The sequence below is a fragment of the Leucopleurus acutus genome, assembly GCF_964270905.1.
Source record: "Leucopleurus acutus genome assembly, chromosome: 6".
NCBI lineage: Eukaryota > Metazoa > Chordata > Mammalia > Artiodactyla > Delphinidae > Leucopleurus > Leucopleurus acutus.
The window spans coordinates 117,885,012-117,908,519 of record NC_139149.1 but is presented as its reverse complement, the minus strand read 5'-3'; positions in this window follow the sequence as shown (position 1 = coordinate 117,908,519).

Sequence of the window (23,508 nt, the reverse complement as noted above, 5' to 3'; positions counted from 1 at the left end):
GCAGGGGCGGGGCGGGGCGCGGCGCGGGGGCGCGATCCGAGGCGCACGGGGCGCCCGTTCTGCTCCCGGGGCCGCCCGGCTCGCGCGGATCTGTTGACTGCTGGAGGGAAGCGGGGTGGCCCGGAGCGCGCGGGCCGTGTCAGGGGTCCCCGAGGGCGGGCCCTCCACTCCCAGCGCCCGGGGCGGCGGCACCACCTGTGGGGGCGGGGGCGGGGGTGCTGAGGCAGGGCTTCCCCCGCCGGACGTGACATCACGCCTTCCGCGCGCCTATCAGGGGCTTCCCCGCCCCCAGCCGAAGTCGGCATCCCTCCCGTTTTCGCTCTCCTCGGATCAGGCCGTGCCTTCCTGCACCCTGGCCGCGTGCCTCGCGCGTCCGCTTCCACAGCCTTGGTCCCCTTTGTCCCCCGCCCGCACCTGGCCTGCACGCCTTTACGGCCCCTCGCCCATTTCAGCCTCCTCTCCCGCGGCTCCAGCTCACACTTGATTTTTAATGTGGAGGAGAGTGGGGGGGCTGTACGTGGGAAACCAGCCAGGAGTCTAGACCTCGCGCGCTCCCGTTCCTGCGTAGAGGCAAAACGAACGAGTTAGTTGTTGGAGGTCGTCAGCGGGTTTTGTGTCCCCTCCACGTGATGCTTTGGATGCTCGAGAAGCGAGCGAGGGGGGCAGAAGCTTGTCCGTTGGCTTGGGCCGCTGGGCGGTGGCAGGTGACCTCTTGGGGAGGGGATGGCGTCGGGCCGACAACAGGTCAGATCGCTGGGGGCTGAGGAGAGCGTGACAGTGAGTGAGGCGGCGGGGGGCCGTGCAGGGCGGGTGGACAGTGCTGGTAGCTGCAGAGGATGGGGATGCGGGCCGCGGGAAGTGAGGTGAGCGACCGGTGCGGGCGGACGGGAGCTGAGGGCGCCTCCGTTTCTTCCTTGCCGGCTGCTGCACTCCCCCACCCCGTTCCTGCTCTCCTGATACGTGTGCAAAGGCCCCAGAGACCACCAGGCCATGACCCCGGGTGCCTGATTGGTTGAAATGGGGGGAAATGCAGTAAATAGGCACCCTTGGAAGAGGACCCCAGGGTAACCACCCTGTGCCAATAAGGGCGCCCAGACCTCGAACCTGGGGGCTAATGGTTTCACCTCACGGCAGGGCAGGAAGGGGGGCCCCACGCCTCCCCTGGGGTTCCCTGAGTGCTGGGCTCAGCAGCCTCAGAGGGGCCTTGCAGCCTTCTAACCCCTCGCCCAGAGACACTGAGTCATCGTGTGAGAGGGGCTGGGAGACCCCTACCCCAGCGTGCTGGCCCCGGCCCTGCTCACGCACCTGCCGCCCGGTCCCGCTGGTGACTCCCAGATCCCGTGCAGCGCTCAGGCCAGCCTGTCCCTGCTTGCCCGTGCCCGGTGCAGCTGCCTGGATGCCTCCCCCGTGCCCGCCGGGCCCCTGCCCCCGCCTTCTCTTTAGGAGCTCGCCTCCAGCCACGTGCTTCCGGGTCAGGCAGGAGCCAGACGGCCGGAGGCTCGATGGAGTCACACACGCTTACTGTGTTGTTATGCGGGTCTGTCGCCTCCTCTTAATCTGGCCAGACGGGGAGATTTCTCAGGGTGGCGTCGGCGTCCAGTGCGTTTCTGGGCCTCCAGACAGGGGTGTGGCCAGAATGTCCACGTGCCGTGCTCGCGTGGCCGGTTTTCAGGACATGGTGGTCACGGGCACGGCCCCTACACACGCCCCTCCCAGGTGTATGATGACTCCATCCCCTAGAGAAATCCTCACCGCTGCCTGCAAGGTCCCTGTGTCATTCCCCTCCAGAGGTCACGACCCTTGCAGCCAGGGCCCTTCCCCTAGTGTCCCCTAGTGAGGAGACATGCCCCCAGCTGGATCCGAGCTCTCATTTCCCTGACGTCGAGGGGAGGCGGGTAAGTGAGGGGCGCAGTGTCCCTTTGGAGAATGGCTGTAAGGAGAACTGGGAGTGGCAGCCGGGCACCCTCCCCTCCCCGGGGGTGCGGGGCTCTGGCTGTGTTCCTCTTGGTCTCCTCCACGTCGGGTGGCTTTGTGGGTGCTCAGCCTCTGTGCACTTGAGGGGGCTGAGGGGAGGCCAGGGGCCAGGCTGGGGCGGAGGTTCTTCCCAGGGCACAAGCGTGCCTCCCCACCAGGTGCAGTTTCTTGCCAGTTTTCCATCATCAGGACCCTTGATGACTGAAAGTGACAGAAAGCCTCCGTGAGGAAAGGAGATGCATCGTCTTGGTATCCGGCCCTGGCTGGCTCCCTGGTCCTGTCCCGGAGCGAACGGAACAGACCCGAGTTCAAATTCCGGCCCTCCCACTTGTCCGCAGCGTGATTCTGGACGTGGCACTCGGCTCAGTTCCCTTATTTCCTCTGTGAGGATCTAGGAGGGAGGTCTGTGCCTGTGCGGGGGGGATGCTGCTGCTGTGGCCCAGCGTGGACCCAGCTCCTGGGGGTCCGTTCTCAGGGCAGGAGGAGGCAGTAATGAAGGCCCTGCCACGGTGTTGGCCTGTGGCCCAGCGGGATGCCAGGCGGGACCATCCTTCCGGCTCCGGAGGGGGCCGGCGCCTGCCAGAGGGCCTTGCTGACAAGGAGCTGGAAGGCCGGGTGCGGAGGCAGCTGACTGCTAGGTGGTCACGGCTCGAGGCGGCTCTGCCAGGTCACGGGGCTTTGGGGACCTGGAGAGGAGATGCCTGTGCACCTGCAGTGTTCCTTCACCTCTTCCATCCAGTTGCCCGGCCCGCAGAGCCCCTTCCTTGCTGCCCCGCCCAGGGCAGTGCTTATGTTGTACAGACGTGGACACTGTTACTGGGCGAGGGAAGGGGCCCGTCCCAGGTCATGAAGCCCAGAGGAGCTGCCCCAGTGCCAGCTGCCGGGACTCCGCTGTTCCTGAGGCACAGCTGCCTCTGCCAGGCCCCCACTTACTGCCCCGGCCCTGCCGTTCAGATCTAGTGCCCGTCTGGGGCCGCCCAGGGTGAGGGATCCCCACACCGCCTGGGCTTCGGGAGCCAGGGCCGGGTCACACTGGGGAGCGCCTCGTGAGCCCACACGTGGCTGCTGTGGCTCCAGCCAAGACCACCACCTCCTGCTTTGGGGCCCTGGTCTGCCAGACGTGCGGGCACAGACGTGCAGTGGAAGGAAGGGAGGAAGGTGAGTGGTTTGCTCGTGAAAAGGAAGTGGCATCGTCCCTGAACGAGTGGGTGTGTGGTGGACTTGCCCTGTGCTTACACCAAGGGAGGGCTGACAAGAAACGGACCATTTAGAGTCATCTCGGAAGGGGGCCTGTGCTCTCCCACGTTTCCGTCTTCTCGAGGAGTGACCCCGAGTCCTGAAGGGCAGCACCCTGCCCCCTACTTCCTTTCTCCGGCCAGGGAGGGGTCAGGGCATGGTCGCCCGGCTGCTCAGAGGACGGGGAGTGAGCGGGTCGCCGGATCCACACGTTAGGGCTGCCGGCCCGCTGGCCTCCACCTCTGGATCCCCACGGGCCCGTGCTCCCCTTCCCCAGCTACTGCGGAGCAACAGGGGAGCCCCCAAAGCAAGTTTTCAGATAGACCGAGCGACCCCATCCACGTGTCTGCCGACGACCGCCACTGCCAGCCGCGTCCCTGACGAGGGCCCCATCTTGTTGGCAGTAAGGCACGGGGTCAGAGGGCACTGGGCAGGACAGCTAGGCTGCCACACCTTGACCCACTGGGGCCCCGGAGGTGTTGTGATGCCCTGGGGGTCACTGGAGGACACAGGGTCCCCCCGCCTCTGTAGGGCGCGGGGGCCCCAGGCAGCAGCCTGGGAGAGGAAGTAGATGCCACGGGGTGTGGCTGATAGAGGGGAACGTGACACTGGCTGAGCAGGGGCTCCGCCAGGCGGGGCGTCTGCAGACGGAATCAGGGTCCCTGACAGAGCTCCCCAGAGCCTGGGGGTGGGAGGAGGAGCCACCCTGTGGGCCTCGTGGATGCCACCGGCTTCCTGCAGCTCCTTGCCTCTGTGGGGAGGTGGGAGAACACTCAGAGTCCCTCACTCGTCAGCTCGGGAATGTGTCTCTTGTCCTTATACAGGGTCTCGGCCCAAGGCCACCCCGGGATCGCCCCAGTGTGGAGACCCAAAGTTGGCCCCAACTCTGCCCAGACACTCAGTGGGACTCTGGAGGCCCCCCAGACGTGGGCCTCGTCCCCAACCCCCAGAAGACTGACTCTGCTCTGCGACCGAGCTGCTCCCCAAGCCGGGGCAGGGGCTGCCTCGGGAGGAGGCCCTTGCTGAGCACCGTGGGGTCAGCAGGTCAGACAAAACACGGGTTCTCTTGTTCCGCAAGGGTGGTCCTACCTGTCCCCCTGCCCGGCTCAGACTTTAAGGCAGACTTGTTGGCAGCCTGTTCAGCTCTGCGGGGCCCTTTGATCCGCCAGCAGCCTGGGCAGGCCTCTCGTGCACGCGGGGCTCGCTGGGCTTGCTGGGGAGGAGCTGCGCGGGCGGGGCGCCGAGTCTGGGGTCTGCGCACCCACTGGAGGAGAAGGCCCCACCCTCAGCCCTGGGCCCGCCTGGCGCACGCTTCCCTGTGCCGCCTTCCTCGCCCCGGCGCCTTGGCCCGTCCCCGGGGAAGGGGTAAGCTGGGACCCGGGGTGTCCAGGCACCGTCTGACGTGTTGGGGCGAAGCTCTCCCGGCCCAGGCCACCGGAAGCTTGCTGCGTTCCGGCTGGGCTGGCTGGCTCCCTCCCTGCCTGGTTCCGTGGGCCCCTCTGCACCTCTTCCCTCCTGGACCATCGCTGGCTTCTCATCTTTTCTCTCTCCAGTCCATATGGCCGGGCTGCTGGTTCTAGAACCAGCTTCTACCCAAAGCCCGCAAAGACTCTGCCTGCAGGGTGATGCCAGAGAGCCCCCGGCCACGCACTTTGCGGCTGACCGCTGACGTCACGTTAAACCAAGCCAGGCCGCTCCCTCCGCCCCAGACAAGCCTGGCTCTTCACTCCTGGAATCTTCCACTCGTCTTGGGGCAGGTCTGAGGTTGCTTCCAGCCCCAGAGGTTTGGGGCCAAGGACATATGTGTCCACGCAGATGCAGCACCTGAGACCTCGCGGAACCTCAAGGGAAGTCGGTCTTCCGCACTTGAGGCCTTCCAGCATTCCTTCATCACCCGGAGAGCCCTCGGGCTGGGTCCCCAAAGCAAAGAGCAGTTTCCAGGGCTCGGTCAGGCTCGAGGCATCCTCTGAGAACCCCATGGAGGACTCGCCCCTGGGAGGAGCTGGCCCAGAAGAACCAGGGTCCGCCACGTGGCCGAAGGAGGACCCAGATTCCAGTTGTCATTTTCAGGAAGAGGCAGATCGGCATCTACAACAAGGCACCACCTTCCTCACTTACCTAGATGCTCCCTGAGCTCCCGTAGGCGCGGGCCCCGTGCTTGCCTCGTGGGCCAGGATCCCAGCATGCCCAGGACACGATGATTCCTCTGCACCACGCGGCCGTTGAGTGGTGCTCCAGGAACGGACCTCTCTCTGACTGGCTGTCCCAATCTTTGCTGCTCCTGATGAAGGTGCCCCGGGGTACAGGGCCGTCGGTCCGAGGGTCTTCCCCAGGGAGTCCGCCTGAGAGAAGGGGCTGAGTCGGCAGGGAGGACGGGAGAGGTGGCCAGGCTGGGGGCCCCTTTCGGCCAGCCCGGGAGGAGCAGAGAACAGTGGGCAGGTGGCTCTGGCCTCAGCGGCCTTGGTGGGCAGCCCACGGGCTGGGGGCGGGGCCTGTACGCCGGGCTGAGGAGGCCCCCAGCCTGTGTGGTCAGGACCCGGGCCAGCCACCCAACGCTCAGCCCACCATGCGCTGTGTGAAGCTGGGGCCGGGGCAGAGCCAGGGAGGGGACGGAGTGTGGGCCCACAGGGAAGCGCTTTCTCCTGGGGGGCCCTGCAGGGTCCAAGGAGCAGGTCTTGCAACCTTGGCAGGTGCAATTAGTCCCAGGGTGGGAACACGCGTCTTCCGGACCCCGAGGGGAGGCACTGGCAGGTGGGGCTGAGAGAAGACTCGACACTGCCGGGCTCTGACTCTCTGTGCAAGAGTAAAAGCCTCCTGGGTGGGAGGGGACATCTGATGCTGAGCCAGGGACCCCTACCCCTGGAAACGGGCGGAAGGTGGGAGGAAGGGGTCGTCAAGGGGCAGGCTGCTTCCAGAGTCAGGGGTGCGCTGCTGGGAAGGACGGCGTGGGGAGCGGTTCGGCCTCGTCCTGCCCTGCTGTCCTGGGTGCAACCCAAGGTGAGGGAGGGCTCTGGCCCTGGCCCTGCACACGGGAGGCTACAGGCCCCCGTCCCCCAGCACAGCAGGGACATCCCCATGGATAAGGGAGGCACCGGCTGGAGCAACACGGCTGAGGAGTTGGGTGAGAAAGGGGAGGCTGGTGACCACAGCTGCAGCCATGACCTGGCCTGTTGGGTCGTTCCTACAGCCAAGCTCAGCCCGAGTGTCCCAGACCTGGGCCAGTTCTGGGTGAGCAGGACGTGGCCATGGCCCACCTTTGCTGGGAGGCAGGGGGCACTGGAGGTCGTGTCCCCTCCGTGTAGGCAGCTGGTGGCTTAGACCGGATGGTGACGTTGACCAGTTTGCCTGTCACCTTGGTGCCTGCCCTTCAGCGAGAATCTGGCAAAGGTGTCCCCGAGAAGGGGACAGACGGGCCGGCCTAGCCCTTCCCAAGGGCCCCAGATCAAAGGGCTCCCCAGGCCTGAGGCTGGGGCTGGAGCCGGGGAGGGTGGCCAGAGGTGCCTGCCCACTGTGCCCTCAGCCCCCGGCCCGCAGCCCCAGTGCCCTTGCCTCGCCCCGAGACCTCTCCCCTCATCCCCTCCAACACAGCTGAGCCACCCCAGGAGGGCACTGTACACAGTGCTGACACAGCCTACGACCTGGATGAACCTCGAAATCACTACGCTCAGTGGAAGGAGCCAGTCGCAGAAGCCACGCATTGTCTGATTCCTCTTATACGAAATGTCTGGAGGAGAGAAATCCGTAGGGGCAGAAAGCAGGTTGGTAGTAGCCAGGGGCTGGGGCGGGCGGTGGATGTGGAGTGACTGCCAATAGGCGAGGCTTCCTTCTGGGGTGACGAGAACGTGTTAGAACCAGAGAGAGGCGGTGGTTGCACGACAGTGTGAAGGTTCCAAGTGTCACCGAACTGTGTGCTTTGAAATGGTTAATTTTATGCTATGTGAACTTTACGTAACCCGCTCCCCACCAAAAAAACCGGGGCTGTCATGCTTTGTAAGTCTGATTAATTTGAGTGAAGCCTAGGAGCACACCTGGCGTGAGCGATCCCCCTGGGACGTTCTTGTGATAAGCTGTTGTGACAGTTCCTTCCAGAGCGGGGACAGCGAGGAACACCAGAGTTACAGGGAAGGAGGCAAGCGGGCAGTGCGTCCTCCTCTGACTCCAGCCCTGGTGGGGACCTGCATTTGTCACCTCGAAGGCAGGTCCCCTGGGAGGGAGGGAAGGGGTGGCGAGGGGAAGTGCGTGGCAAGAGCAGCGCTTCTCGAGCTCTGAGTTTGTAGTTTCCCACCCACTGGGACTGCATCTACCCTTTTACAGCAGACAAGAGCAACGTCGTCGCAATGTCAGGTGCCCATAGAGGCTTCTCCGTGTGCCACTGACGCGTCACCGCCAGGCCAGGAGCCACACGGAGCTCACAACGGGAACTGGCACATCCATCCTTCATCCACAGGTGAGTGAGGCTGCTCCCCGACACCCCTACCCCTGACCCTCCACCTCTGGCTCCCTGGCTCAGGGACTCCCGGGGGGAGAGTCGCCTTTGCTCTGACCAGCACAGGCTGGCCCTCACCTGAGTGTTCACACCCTGCACATGTCCCTCATGCCCTGGTCCAGGCCACGAAGACCCCCGATGTCCTGCTTCTTCATCCTCAGGGGCCTGTCCTGTGGGGATGGGACACGCCCCTCAGGACCGCGTTCAGAATGAGGCTCAGAGCGGTGGTCGCCAGCCAGCCTGCTTGCTGACCCTCCTGTTGCCTCAGAGAGACCCCCAGCCTCAGGCTCCTTCCCACCCTGCAGATTCTCTGGAAGGAGCTAGTCTCACCAAATGACCATTTCTACGTCTGCACCTTCAGGCTGTCCAGACTGGGTATTCTGACTTAACTGCAATTGTGGAAAATGCACTTCAAAACCAGAGACCTTGCCAGCCCCCTGCCCACCCCCCGCAGTGGTCAGAAACACCCGGGGACACCAGGCAGGAGCTGGGTTGGGTGCCCCCGGCGCCGGGAGTGCAGTCATGTACGGGGTAGAAGGAGGGCCCGGGATCTTGGGACTTACAGGTGACACGCTTGGTTTGGACAGGTGGGTCCACCTGTCCGAACCAAGGAGGGTGTCCCGCAGGGCCTCGGGTAGGGGGACTGTTTGCTGCAGCCCCTGCTGGAGTGGGCGGAGGTGCTGGGGTGAGAGGTGGCCGAGCAGGCCGAAGCCCGCTGCTGTCAGCCGAGCTGCAGTGAGCGTGACCAGCAGCCAGAATCGAAAGCTTCCCAAAAACTTTAAAAGATTCTCTAGTAGCGCATGTACACGTGGCTGTTATAACTCCAAATTCAGAAGTGTGTGATGAAAAATAAAGTTCCTGTTCACGCCCCAGATCACACCCTCCATCCAGAGTGTGGAGGTTAACACTGCAGGCATGCCCTTCTAGAACTTTCTCTGGGTCTTAGCTGGGCATCTGAGAGACCCTGATAGTTCAGGTCTATCAGGCATATTGTTGTGGAGTGTTTTTAACTGAACCCTGAGTCCCGGTGGTCATTTCACATTCGTGTGTCCAGGTTGCCCCGTCCTTTCTGTTTGTTTCCTCTTTATTCTGAAAGGCGGCTGCATTCTCCTCCTATTAACCACGCCTCTGCTCGAGAGTCCTGTTATTTCAGACAAATCGACATTAAACCCCACCAGTGAGTCTATGTGATCACACATGAGTTCTTCTATAGAACAGATGATCAGAAACACGTCTGCTGAGTTATGGGGTGTGCACTTCAATATTTTAAATAAACATGGCCAAATTGTCCTTCCGAAACACCGGGCCAGGTGAAGCCCCTTGTCATGTGCCCACCTGGACGACAGGTGAATCTCACGAGTGTTTCCATCTGTGCTTCCCTAGGACTGGGAGGTTGAGATGTTCTCATAAGTTCGTGGCACCTTGCGTGTTTCCTGGGGCCCATCTATCCGAGCCCTTTGCCATCTCCCACCTTTGTTGTTGGTCTTTCTGTAATGATATCTGAGGAGTTCTCTATGGATCAAAGACAGGTCTCTCACCTGGAGTCTCCGTTGCAGATTCCACCTCGCCTGCAGCCATGTGAGTCAGTCCACATGAATTCTAACCCACGCAGGTGGTTTCCGGACTCCCATCCTCCCGTCTCTGCACAGGTTTCCGTCTGGACCAAAAGCTCACTGTTTCAAATACCGTAGTTTAATAGGACACATATTTCTTAATTTTCAAAATTTCTTGGCTATTCTTTCAAATGTTCTCCTCTGTAAGAACTTTGGGCTCGACCTTAAGTCTCATGAATTGCCCTGAATGTGTAGGCTAGTTTTGGGAGAATTGATTTCTTTTCTCAAAATTGAGAATCTTACGTATTTCAAATTTCTCCCTTTATTCAGTTTTTTTTAAAATTTCTTTTCAATGAAGTTTTATAATTTTTATCATGTAGGCCAGTGGTCCTCAACCTTTTTGGCACCAGGGACCAGTTATGTGGAAAACAATTTTTCCATGGGCTGGGGGTGGAGGGATTGTTTCGGGATGACTCAAGTGCATTTGTTGGGCACTTTATTTCTATTATTATTACATTGTAATACATAATGAAATAATTATACAGCTCCCCATAATGCTGACAGGAGGCGGAGCTCAGGCGGTAACGCGAGCCATGAGGAGCGGCTGTAAATATCGCTTGCCCCCTGTTCACCTCCTGCTGTGCGGCCCGGTTCCTAACAGGCGATGGACTGGTAGTGGTCCGTGGCCCGGGGGTTGGGGACCCCTGATCTAGGCCTTTTACATTTTATTGGATTTATTTTTAGATTTTTTTGGCTCTTGTGACATTTTTGGCAATGTATTTTCCTCAGTCATTACTTGTACAGGAAAGTTAGTGACTATTGAATGTTGCTTTGTGACCTCACAACCTGACTGAATTATCTAACTAGTTTTAATATTTATATATATATATATATATATATATATATATTTTTTTTTTTTTGGCTGCACTGCGCTGCTTGTGGGATCTTAGTTCCCTGACCAGGGATCGAACCTGGGCCCTCGGCAGTGAAAGTGCCAAGTCTTAACCCCTGGACCCCCAGGGAACTCAGCTTTTCAGTTGGCCCCCTTCTGACTTCTCGATAGCACCTACAGTTAATCATGGCTTGATCTTTTTATTTTCAAATATTTATGGCTTTCAGTTCTTTTTTTAAAGTATATATATTACTGCCTTGCCTATGATCTCTAGTGTAATACTGGTAAAAGATGAAATGTTGTAAAAATATTGGTGGGACTTCCCTGGTGGTGCAATGGTTAAGAATCTGCCTGCCAATGCAGGGGACACGAGTTCGATCCCTGGGCCGGGAAGATCCCACATGCCGCAGAGCAACTAAGCACGTGCACCACAACTACTGAGCCTGCGCTCCGGAGCCCGCGAGCCACAACTGCTGAAGCCTGTGTGCCTAGAGCCCACGCTCTGCAAGAGGAGAAGCCACCATAAGGAGAAGTCCGTGCACCGTGACGAAGAGTAGCCCCCGCTCGCCGCAACTAGAGAAAGCCTGTGTGCAGCAACGAAGACCCAGCGCAGCCAAAAATAAATAAATAAATAACTTTATTAAAAAAAATATTGGTAACGATGGAGACCTTTGTGTGTTCTCCTGACTGTCAGGGGGGTGCTTTTAAAGTTTTACCGTTAATCATGACTTTGGCTGAAGGTTTCTAGAAGAAATCTTTATCACGTTAGGGAGGTTTGCTCCATTCTTTACTTTAGTAGGAAAGGATATGAAATGCTTTCAACACCTTTAAGATGATCCTATTTTTTTCTCCTCACTTCTTCACATAGTGGGTTATATTTATAGATTCACTGATGCCGAGCCGTCCCTCTGTCCCAGGATTAAACCCTACATGAGATGCAGGCGTTTTCAACCCCATCCTGGCTGTGGTTTGCTGAGGTCAGCCCCCAAGCCCTCCGGTTCTGTTGGTCTGGGTGACTTCTCCTGCCCCGGGGCTCCCTGCCGGGCTCGGGGCAGGCGGCCACATCGCTGTGACTGTGGGGTCAGAGGGGCGTCAGTGGCTCTGGCCCCTGTGTACCTCTGGCTGCTGTTCAGCCAGGGTGTAACAGGCAGCACCTGCCGGGCCCGGCCTGCCTTACGCAGCTTCTGGTGCTGTGTGTCCCACAGTCTGGAAAGTTCGCTGTAGAACCCTGGCCCCCTCCTGTCCTGCCCCGGGCTGTCCGTGCTTAGTGTCCCCAGTCATCATCGCCCGTGCTCACGGCGGCGCCGTCCTGCCTTGGGGAGGCAGGTGTGGCCTTTCCGGGGCTGCCTGGAAATGGGTGGAGTCACCCACCCCGGAACCCCCCAGGCCCAGCAGCTGAGACCCAGGGGTCTGCAGCCTCTCCCCGCACATCTTTGTACAGTAGGTCCTTTGGAATTTTGAGCTTGGGGGTGCACGGCTGAGCGCCGTGCCAGGGCTGGAGCCTGCGCCTGACTCTGTGGGCCTGGTGTCCCCAGCAGGCTGGTGCCCCTGGGCAGATCTGCAGAATGGGTCACGTGGTGGAAGTGGAGATGCTCATCCCTTAATCTGAGCAGAAACCACTGCTCAAAGCTGTGGACACTTGGCTCCCGGCCCCGTAAGTGGGCTGGTGCCTTGTCATCACACAGAGGCGTGTGGCTCGGCGGCTCCCTGGGGCATGGCACCCGCCCATCTGCAGAGGGCGTAGGCCCTGCAGCATCCCTCCTCCGCTGAGAGCCCCGGAAAACCCACGATGGAGGACATACGGGGCTTGGTCAAGTCAAATGGACCAGACAGCAGATCCTGCCTGCCTGTCCCAAGAGCTCAGCCAGGGGGCCTATCCCTCTGGCGTCTCCCCTGCCTGGGGTCTGCTCACCCAGGAGGCCACCCTTCTATCCTTTGTTTCCCCAGGGAACCCCCAGAGGGCAAGGTGCAGGTCGAGCACCAGCCCTGATCCCGAGGCCCTCATCCTTCCCCAGACCCCGCCGTGGTAGAGCAGCCCCTCCCTGTTAGCCCCTGGAGCATGGAGCAGAGGCCCCCGAGGCCCTCTGGGCCCTGTGGGTGGTGTCAGCACGTCTGTCTGTCCTGGCACACAGAGTCAGGAGACGGTATTGGGTCCCTAGCCTCTGAAGTGGACGGGCAGGGTGGAGGGCGGCAGCTCACAACCCAGGACCCCTCGCCGGCTGTCCCGCTTCCACCCACAGCTGGGGTCTGGCCCGCCGGCTCCCGGGTACCGGCCCTCAGGCCTGGCAGCCCTGGGGAGGGGGTCTCGGCAGGGATCACCTGGCCAGCTGTGGCCTGGCCGGCTCCCAGATCCCTGCAGAGACAGCACCTTGTGGACGGATTAAAAATAAAACGATAAAATAGAAAATGACCAAACTCGGGGAAAGGCTCTGCGAGGCTGTTGGACCCGACGCCGATTCTCCAAACCGTGATTTTGATGACGCGGCAGAAGCGGCACACAGGCCGGGTTTCCCTTGAAATGCACAGTGGTTTGGCGTCTTGTTTTTTTTCTTCTTTAAATTACAGGAGGAAGGAGAGCTTGGCAAAGTATAGTTTGGGACTTGCCAAGCCCAAACTATATGAAAAGAAGAAAAATCACAAGATTTTTGCCCAAACTCTAAAAAGACTTTGATTCTGTTTGAAATTGAGGTCTGTGCAGATGGCCCGCTGGGCGGGGGTGGAGCCTTGGCCCGGGCCCCCATCTGGCTGCAGTGTGGCCCTGGAAGGTGACCTCAGTAGGCGGACCCCGCTGTGCCGTTCTCCAGCTAAGGAACCTGAGTCCCAGAGGGCTAGTGGCCAGAGCTTGTTTAGATGTTTACAGACCCTTCTCCATCTTCACTGCCCTGCCAGCACAGCCGTTTGTGTTCAGAGGAGCAAGTGGGTGACCTCCAGCACCTCCGCCACATGTCGGGGGCCCCCCGGGACGGCAGGACCAGTCTCCCCGCAGCAGCTCTGGGAGGTGGGGTCCAGAGTTTACCCGGCCCAGGCGGGAGGGAAAATCCACACAAGACTGTTTCTGACATCAGTGACAAGTCTGCGGTCCCTGAGACCAGCCTCACGTTCTGTAATTCACTAGAAAGACTCTCAGAACACACCCGAGCTGCCACACTCAGGGTTATGGTGCTTCCCGGGAAAGGAGACATGTTAAAGGCAGCCATGGGGAGAAGCTGAGCGCAGAACCTGGGAGAAACGCCAGACAGGAAGCTTCCACTGTCCTCTCTTGGAGGTAGGGTGGCCGGCCTCCCCACATCCACGTGAGATCAGGGCCTGGAGCACAGCCAGTCGTGGGCTCACTGCAGCCCGAGTCTGGAGCTGCTCCGGGAGCTCCGCTACGGGAGCACGATTCATTGATTGATTCAGGATTGGCCAAGTGGCTGACCTCAGCGTCCAGCCCCTCCTGAGGTCAATTGATACCACATGACCCCAAGACTGCACCTCACATCACATTTGTCACCGAGGTCGCCAGGTGAACAAAGACACCCCCACTAGGTGGTACCTTCCAAGGGCTCAGGGCTCACCTCCTGGAAGCCGGGGCCGTGGCCAGACCTCGTTTTGGGCGAGGTTAGATTCTCTGCTACCCGGGCCTGCGCTGGGGCACATCTGAGGGATTCCTGTCCGGACCAGCATGCTTTTTCCGGAGGCATCTCTGCCTCCTGTGTCTTTCCATCTTGTCACCCCAATCCTTCTCTGGGGCCACCCTCCAAGGGGTTCCCTGGATGGGGAGTGGGGAACAGACCCCTGGGGGCCTGCGTGTGGGGGGCTCCAAAGCCCCAGGGGTCCTGGCCTGGTTTGGGGTTGGCCTATCTTTAGGACTGGCCGTGGCGCCCAACTCTGCATCAGCGGGGCGGCGGGCAGGCAGCACCCCCTACGCCCTGAGACCACCACAGCCAACCCTCCTACCCAGGGTCCCAAATGCACAGCCGATGGAGGTGGGGCTCAGCCTCAGGAGAATGGCCTGGAGCCCCACCCCAGGTTGGCGCAGGGCGGGGGAAGAGGAGGCCACCAACAGCTCCCTGACGCCACCCCGCTTCTGGAGAAAGAATGGGAGCGGTGAAGCAGATTGTTCCGGAATCTTCCAGAAGAGAGGCCCCATCAACCCTGGGTGATTGATGACAGACCTGGGGCTGCCCTGCCAGTGATCGATGCCGGGAGAGGGGCCGGGCTGCCTGGCCCGGCTGCAGGGGGCTGCCTGCCAGTGATCGATGCCGGGAGAGGGGCCGGGCTGCCTGGCCTGGCTGCAGGGGGCTTCCTGCCAGGTCCCTCTCCCACCCTGGCCCAAAGCGCCAGACCCAGACAGGGAGAGGCTGAGGCCGCAGGGGGTGTGGGGCTGTGCCCAACTGGCTTTGCCCTTGACCGGCCCGGCCTCTTCCTCGCCTGGCTGCACTGCCTCCTTCGGGGCGTTCATGAGGCTTGGCTCCGTCAGTGGTTGGCAAACTTTACTTTTAGCGGAAGATGCTTAATTGAAAGGAGAGCTTACCTGGACCCCAGCTCAGTCTATAAAACGGACAGGCCCGAAGCTCTTCAGGCTGTTGCAGGAAGGCGGCCCTCACCCCGCCCTTGCAGCCCCGCCGTGCCAGAGAGATGGAACCAACAGCACCTTTATCATCAGTCAGGAGATGTCTGGGGGCCTGCCCGGGTCACGGGGGTCACCTCCATTACTGAAGCCAGCTGACTCGGATGCTGGCCCGTCTACAGCCGGCTTCCCAGCAGCACCTAGATTCCTGTGCGATTGGGTCACTGGCACCAAAGCTCAGCTGAGGGTCCCGTAAACTGACCACTGCCCTCGGGACGCCCAGGCTCTGGAGCAGCAGGACCACCTGCAGACGCCTCTGCTCTCCATAGCCATGGCGCCCCCGCTTACAGAGACCGCAGGACCGGGGGAGGACTGGGCACACCTGGCCCCATGCTTGTTCGGGGCTCTGCCCGGGAGTGGGCTGGGACCCTCGCCCCACCGGGCCCTCCTCCAGGAGCCTCAGCTCTCACACGGGGGAGCAGTCCCCGGTGATAACAGAGAGAAGGGATGGGTGGAGGTCCATGCAAGTCCCTGCTGGCCCAGGACGTGTCTTGAGAGCCTCTCCCTGGCACGGTGGAGTGACCTGGGGCTCACCCCACACTGGACCCAAAGGCCCACGGCCCCCAGAGGGCTCTGAACCTCGAAACCTGCCCATGGCAGACATCCCAGGGCAGAGGCCTGTGTGTCGTCACCTTCCACGTGAGGCCACCACCTGGTCACATGGCTGGTCAGGCGAGGGCAAGGCTGGGGTGCAGCGTTCAGACTCAGCCCGAGTCCTTCCAGCCGCTGCCCACCCTGCCGACCACGAGGGAGCCAAGCTCTGCTCTCGTGGGCCCCTCCCTCTCCCCTCTTGGACCCGGCATCCATCCCTGGTGAGCTGGTCTCGGCCTCTGCCTGAGCTTCTCCTGCCCTGGGGGCTGGCGAGCAGATGCAGCTGGGCCTCAGCTCTCTCTGCGCCCCGGTGGGAAGGGGAGAGTCTGCAGGGCGAGGACAGTGCCTGCGACTCCGAGGTCTCGTGGGGACGACTGCTATGACCTCGTGGCCCCTGGGCCCTTGGGAACTCGATGGTGGAGAAGGGCTGCAGCAAGGCTCTGAACTCCAGGGGGTTCCTGAGATAGCCCCCCCTCCCCCTCACACACGCAGGAGACGCAGATACAGGCCACATCCTGCGTGGGAGGTGGGGGGTGGCCACGCCGTGAGGAGAAGGGCTGGGTGGCAGGCCAGGGCCCTCAGGAGACTGTCCGAGGCTGGGCCCCAAAGCCAGGGCCTGTGCTCGGTGGGAATCAGGGGTGGCTGCAGCTGTGGGAGACGCCCTCCCCGCTGGGACCCACCTTCCCGCCTGCCCGCCCGCCCCTCCACAGCCTGCGGCCTGGAGAGAAGGAGAGGCCACCCCGTGTCTCATACATGACGGCCGTGAGGCTGGGGCGAGGGGCGCTCCGGTGGGCGGCCCAGGAAGACCTCTGGTGAGGCAGGCTGCCTTCCCTCCGTCAGGTTGCAGAGAACTGTACCCAGAGGGGGACGAGGAAGGGGAGAAATGTGGGAGGACAGGGGCGCCCCCGTGGGGTGCTGACGGGGGAGGTAGGCACACGTGGCCACCGTGGAGGGTCTGGGATGCCGTGGCCCTCGTGTGGCCTCGGAGCATGGCGGACTCCAGTGGGGCTCAGTGCCCTGCTCCCCCAACCCCTCCCGGCCGGCCTGGGACCTGAAGCTGGACAAGAAGGTCTGAACAGGCCACAATCTCCCAGGGCAGGGCCCGTGGGCCCTTTGTCCCTCCCGGGTCTGACCTGCCCTTCCCCTCCCGGAAGGGCCACCCCTCTGTCTCCAGCCAGGAGCACCGTGTAGAGCTGTGCGGGGGGTCTGCGGAGAAGGTCTCTGGGTGGACCTGGCGGGGGGGCGCGGACCAGAGCCGGGGGGCTAGAAATGCAGCTTGGAGGCAGCGGGGTAGGGCCGGGGGTTGGGGGTCATGGAGGCTAGTGCCCCTGAGCACCTGAAGGTCAACAAGCGTGGACAGCATCCCAGCACTAAGCTGTGCACAGGTGTCCACTGTTGAGCAGGGCCGTCCCCTCGTGCTGCACAGCCTCAGCCTTTGCTGCGTTTCCAGAGAAGGTGAACAGACCCCTCCCCCCCACGGGGCAGCATCTCAGCCCTCCCAGTCCTGCCAGAGTGTCTGGGCCCAAGGTGGCTGCAAGGAGGGAAGAAAGGGGGTGGGAGAGGAAAGAGTGGGTGGGAGAGTTCTGCTCTGTCTCTGGAGATGAGGAGAGCTGGTTCCTGCCCTGGGGGGCCAGTGAGGTGAGCCCAGGAGTGCCACTAGGATGGGTGGCAGAAGGCGGGGCAGGGGGCAGGTTGGGGAGCTCGAGGGGGAACTGGGGACCTTCCATTGTTTCTTTACCGGTTCATTCTTTCTTTCATTCATTCATCCAGCATTATGTGATTCCTGCTCTGTGCCAGGTGCTGTGAACCCCAGGAGAGTCCCCCAGCCGGAACCTGCTCTCCCCAGGAACCACTAAGCATTATTTAAAACGTGTACAGGTAGCGTTTCTGAGTAAACAGTAAATCCCCTGGTCAGAGTTCAGAGGTGCTGGGGCTTGTGCAGGGCCACGCCTCCTTCCGCTGGTGTCCCCCCTCCTGGAGTCCTCTTGAGGGTTTGTGCGTCTGTAGTGGGGCACACCTAGACCTGGACTTGCAGCCAGGACACACACACGTGGAGCTGTGCACACGGCTGCCCCAGTTGCGGTTCCCTGCACACTTTCGCCCCAGTGCGTGGTATGTCCCGTGCGCACGGAGACGTGTGGACATGCGGGTGTTCCCGTTTTTTGGGCCCAGAGCCCTCAGCCCCAGGTCATTTCACAGGCACACAGGGCTGGCAGAGGGATTCCCTCCTGACGGGCAGGGTGGAACTTTGGGCCGAGGTTTCACCGTGACACCCCCTGGATAGAGGATGCAGAAAGGAAAGAGCGTGCAAACTGCTTCTCAGTTGCTGTCATTTTTCTTCAACTTTTATCTTGAAGTGATTGCAGACTTACTGAAGAGTTCCAGGAGGCCCTTCACCCCGCTGCCCCCGGGGCTGACATGCTGCAAGGTACAGCACCTTTGTCCACACTGACACTTACCCTGGTGGATCCTACTGACTAAACGGCACACACAGGACATGCTCCCCGGGACGGAACATGCTGGGCCTCCGGGGTTCCCTCTGCTGCCTTCCCTCCTTCGCCCCATGGTACCCAGTGCAGGGTTTACGTGCAGTCCCACCCCACTCCCAAAGGCAGCACTCCCAGCCTCATTTTTGGTGTCCCGAAGGCAGGCTGGTCACTGTCCCCTGACGCAGAGGACACCTGCCTGGCATCAGACAGAATCAGGGGCACAGGTGGTTTCTCCTGGCCCACCTGCCCCTCCATCGCCACCGGATGGGCACCCCGTGCCCTGCGCCACAGAGCGGCTCTCCAAGCCCCCCGGGCGGCTCCCAGGACTCGGCGGGCCCTAAGCAATCATGACCCCTGTGTCAGGACTCCCGGGGGCTTCCAAACTGCCACGTCAGCCCCATGGGGTCCTGAGAACTTGTCAAAATGCTGCTGATTTCTGCTTCCCAGCTTGGGGGCAGCTGTACGTCTTGTCAGCTGGATTTCAGCTCCCGGGGCTGTCCTTCCACCTCAGCTCCTCCAGTGGCCCCAAAATGATGATTCTGAAGGCTTATTCATGTCACGGTGGGAGTGACGTTCTCTTGTCGCTTCTTCCATCCTAAGCAGAAGAAAAGTCCCCCTAAGCAGCTACTTTGTACCATGTTTTTACGGCTTCAGATTTTGTCTTGTGTAGAGAGGCCCTCCTTACCCTGAGATAAGGAAATGTAATGGTCTCCCATGGATCCTTTGAACATTCATGCTTTCATTGTATTTATATCTTTGACTTTTCTGGTGTCGAATGTGAGATCTATATCTAAGCTTTCCCCCAGCCAGCTCTAGGTGTCCCAACATCGCCTATCATACACCGAACAAGCCAGGTCTCCCCACACAGGACGTGGTCCGTGTGTTTGGGTTGATACCAGGAACGCCTCGTCCAGCATTTATCCACTTACACGCGTGACGGTACCACCTCATTGTAATTATGATGCTTTACTTTAAACTTTTCTATTTAAAGTGTCTTCTTGGTGCTTTTATTGGAATCACATTAATGTTTTAGATGAAGCTCTGGAGAACTGACATCTTTATGATGTTGAATCTGTCTACGCAAGGGCATAGTCTGACTTTTTATTCATTCAAAACATATCTGTGTAAACATTTTCTTCATGTAGGATTTATTCCTTCGGATTTTATCAGGCTTGTTGCTATTTCAAGTGGGATCTTCTCTTCTATCTTCTACAATGTATTATTAGGGGTATTGATGAAAGCTACAGCTTTCTATATACTATTTTTGTACTTAGTCATCATGCAGAATTCTCCTTTGGCTTATAACAATGTTTAGTTGATTTTATTTGTTTTTCCAAGTATGCAATCATATACTCTGAAAATAGTGTTAATTTTACCTTTCTTTTTTCAGTTTGAATGCCCCTGGTTTCTTTCCTTTTCTCACCTGTGCAGCAATGCCAAACATTAGGGCGGATGGTGGGTTTGTCTGGCTTTGGTCTTAGGGACGAAGATATCTGTATTTCCCCATCAAGCATGATGCTTGTGCGGGGCGGAGGTGTCTTTATCATGTGAAGGAGGTTTCCACCTATTTCTATTTCGTTACCTTTTTAAACTTTAAATGAGAATGAGTGTTGCATTTCATGAAACATCTTCATCAAATCCACGAATTGCGTCAGTAACTGCCCCCTGAAGTAGGCCCTGCTTCTCATGGAGTCTGATGCCCCCGAAGTGCGAACAGGCTAGAACCTGTTTGCTCGCGTGTCACTTAGGATCTTTGCACGGGTCTTCATAGAAGAGACCCATCTTTATGTACAATATACGTTGGATTTCGACATCAGTATCACGTTTACCTTGGATACAATCAGAACCCGTCTGTGTCTGTGCTCTAACGCTGTGTGAGTGATGTTGGAATGATCTGTTTTTCTTGGAGGGGGTTGGGCAGAATTTCTTGGTTACACTGCCCGGCTCTCGTACTTTCTGGGAACATAGCTGCTTGACGCAGTTCCCCTTTTCCTTTGGCAGTTGTTCTGTTTAGGTCTCTCCCTCACCCTTGTTCGTTTTAGCAAGTTGTTTCCTAGGATGGGGCTCATGTTACCCATATTCCACACTTATCTGCATAGAGTCTGAGAAGGCAGCAAGTGGCTCCTCCTTGCTGGGGCTGCAGGGCCGCTGCTCTCAAGGGGCCGCGCTCCCGGAAGGTTCCTCTTTAAAAGTAGAAGGACTCGTCTGAGGTGGGGAGACGGGGGTCTCGTGCACTGCCGGTGGGGGAGTGAACGGCTGCAGCCGCTTTGGAAAAGTCCGGTAGTTCATTCAAAGGTTAAACATAGAGCTACCACATGACCCGGCAATTCCACGCCACTCGAGTATATACTCAGGAGACGTGAAGTCACATGTTCCTCCGGAAACGCGTACGTGGGTGACGACAGCAGCATTGCTCACCGCGGCCGGAAGGTGGAAACAACGCGAGAGTCCAGTGACGGATGGACGGACGAACGCAGCGCGGTCTGTCCATACAATGGAATATTATTCGGCCACAAAAAGGACTGGAGTTCTGATCCGCGTTACAACATGAGTGAACCTGGAAAGCGTTACGCTAAGTGAAAGAAGCCAGTCGCACGAGACCACATGTTATGCGATTCCATTTACATGAAGTATCCACAAGAGACAAATCTAAGGAGACGGGGAGCAGATTGTGGCTGCCGAGGGCTGGGGGGTGGGGGGGGTGTGGAACGGCTGCGAATGGGCTCGAGGTTTCTCTGGGGGAGGGTGACGGTGTCCTACAGTTACATGGTGGTATTGGTTGCGCAACGCTGTGGGTATGTTACGGTATGTAAATTATAGCTCAATAAAGCCATTAAAATCGGGGGTGGGGGGGAGAGTAAACAGCCTCAGCACACGTTCTTATCATCCTGACAGGCAGAGACAAGCCGGGGGCAGAGGGTGTAAGGGCTCATTTGAAACAAAGTGCGCTGTGACCGACTAGGAACCTTGAGGGAGATGGACTCAAAGTGGCGTTTTGGAGACAAATCTCGTAAAATAATTTATTGAAAATCCAAACGAATATATAGAGAGTCAGGCCCATCGTAATCCTCCACCCTCAGCCCTGCACCTCAGGTTTCAACTTCGTTAACGGTGTGACGGGCAGACTTTCAGATACTCAGAAGGCTGCATTCTGGGGTTTCTCAGCCTTGGCACTGTCAACGTTCTCTGTGTGGGGACGACCCGTGCTTCACGGGGTGGTGAGCAGATCCCCTGCCCTCCGCCCAGCAGACGCCAGGAGCACCCGAGTCGTGACAGTCACACGTGTCACATCGTGACATCCACAGCTGTCTGGACACGTGGCCGTGTCCCCAGGTTGTGCGAGCCGGGTGGGAACCCGTCCCTGGCTGAGAGCGGCTGCTATGTCCTGACACAACTGAGATCTTGCTGTAACTTCTGGAACCAAGGGGCAGCTTCCTCTGGAGACGTGCACAGGCCGAGCCTACCCCACCCTACGGGGGGACCGTTTATTCACTCTACCAGCCAGGTTCCGGTGGCTTTTCTGCTAGGTTTTCACCATTATGACAAAGGTTCCTGCCATATACATCCTTGCACAACTATTTCCTTAGAAAAAAATTCTCAGAAATGCAGGGTCAGAGGTCTGCCTATTTGAACTTTGGACGCACGTTTCCAGAAGTCCTCCAGGAAGTCTGTCACAGCTCCCAGCGTGTGGAGGTACTCTGGGCAAGCATTAGTAACTGTGCGTAGCCAGTCTGAATTTTGGTTACCTTATTCAAGAGAGAAAACACAGCATCTGACGGAAAAGAGCAGTTTCATAGCAAGAGATCACATTGGGTGTTAAAACGCCATTTTGTAAATCTCTTGTTGAATTTTTTCCGTCTTTGATATGGGGAATTGTTTCCCACCTCTCAGACGCTTTAATTACTCAGGGTTACTTCGACTTTGTGTGTTTTGGAAATAGCTGTCATCTTAATCTTCCTTGAAAACGGCGCACAGAGAAATCTTATCAGCTCGACGCGCGGCTCCTGAGTGCCCAAGGTGTACCGCGTTGTGAGGGCTCCACATTTTGGAAGGAAGTTTATAACAGAGCAAAGGACATCATGGTACGATTCTTCTCCCTCCCCAGTTGGATCTCAGGTGCTCGCTCTGTCGTGTCCCAGCCGTGGTTGTGCACGCAGGGGGCTCACACGCACAGCGCTGCGTCCACGCTGCCCGTTCCCTCCAGGCGCTGCCCACCGGCTCCCCCTTTCCTGAGAGCTGGGGCGAGGGGGGGGGCGGAGGCTGGGATGCTGAGCCAGCCCAGGACAAGGGATGCCCTCTGCGGGGGCTGTGAAGAGGCAGGAGGGCGGGGAGACCAGGAAGGACGGGTAAAGGTGGGCTCGCGCGGGTGTGAGGCTGAAAGGTGAGGCTGAGGGTGAGCGGCTCTGGAAGAGGGGAGACCCAGGTGCGCGGGGTGGGGGGGCCGCATTTTCGGGGAGCTCGGTCTCCTCGGCCTGGGGCCCCTGCCTTGCCCACAGAGGGCCCCTGGGGTGTGAGGGGTGGAGCCTGCTTTTGCTGGGGAGACTCTGCCTGAGCCACTTGGCTCGTCTGACCCCCCCGCTCTGATTAAACGCCTGTGCCCAGGGCGGCCTCTGGGAGGCAGCCAGGCCCCCTGCCCACGGGCTCCGGGCTGTACCGCGGGCCGGCGCCTAGGGGTCCCTGACTGAGGGTGGGGATGTGTCCCTCGTGGTCCAGGAGGCCGTGCAGGTGCAAAGTGGGAGCCTGTGTCCATCTGCAGTGGGCGCCCTTGCGGAGCTGGGGTGTGCCCGGACTCCAGGTGCCTAGTCAGCCTCCCGGCTGTCAGAAACCATGCTGAGCTGCCCCCTGCGCCCACCCCCGGCCCCCCCAGCCGTCTCTGGCCTTGAACTTCCGCTCACTTTTCCTGAGGTGTGAAATTGACGTGTCTGGTGGGTGAGTTTTCACAAGCAGGAAACACCCGTGAGACCAGCACCCAGATTGAGATGCTAAACACAGCTGAGCCCTTCCCAGGCACGCCCCGCCCCCCGCGGGTGATGCCGCCCCGGCCCCCAGGGGTGTGCGCCGCTCTCTGGGCTGCACTTACTTAGGGGAAGCAAATAGCACCAGCTCTCGGGCTTCCTTGGTGGCGCAGTGGTTAAGAATCCACCTGCCAATGCAGGAGACACGGGTTCGAGCCCTGGTCCGGGGAGATGCCACATGCCGCGGAGCAACTAAGCCTGTGCGCCACAACTACTGAGCCTGCGCTCTAGAGCCCGCGAGCCACAACTACTGAAGCCCGCACGCCTAGAGCCCGTGCTCTGCAACAAGAGAAGCCACTGCAATGGGAAGCCCGCGCACCACAACGAAGAGGAGGCCCCACTCGCTGCAACTAGATAAAGCCCGTGTGCAGCAACGAAGACCCAGTGCAGCCAAAAATAAACAAATAAATAAATTAAAAACAAACAGCACCGGCTTTTGGCTTCTCCTCCGTCTCAGCTACTCTGACAAATCCCACCAGGTCAGTGGCTAAAACAACACACTTTCACTCTCTCCCAGTTCTGGAGGTCAGAGGTCTGCAGGACTGGTTCCTTCTGGAAGCTCCAGGGGAGAATCCGTTCCTGGCCGTTTCCAGTTTCTAGAGGCACCTGCATCCCTTGGCTCGTGGCCTCCTCACCCCACGTCTGATTCCTTCTCTGACC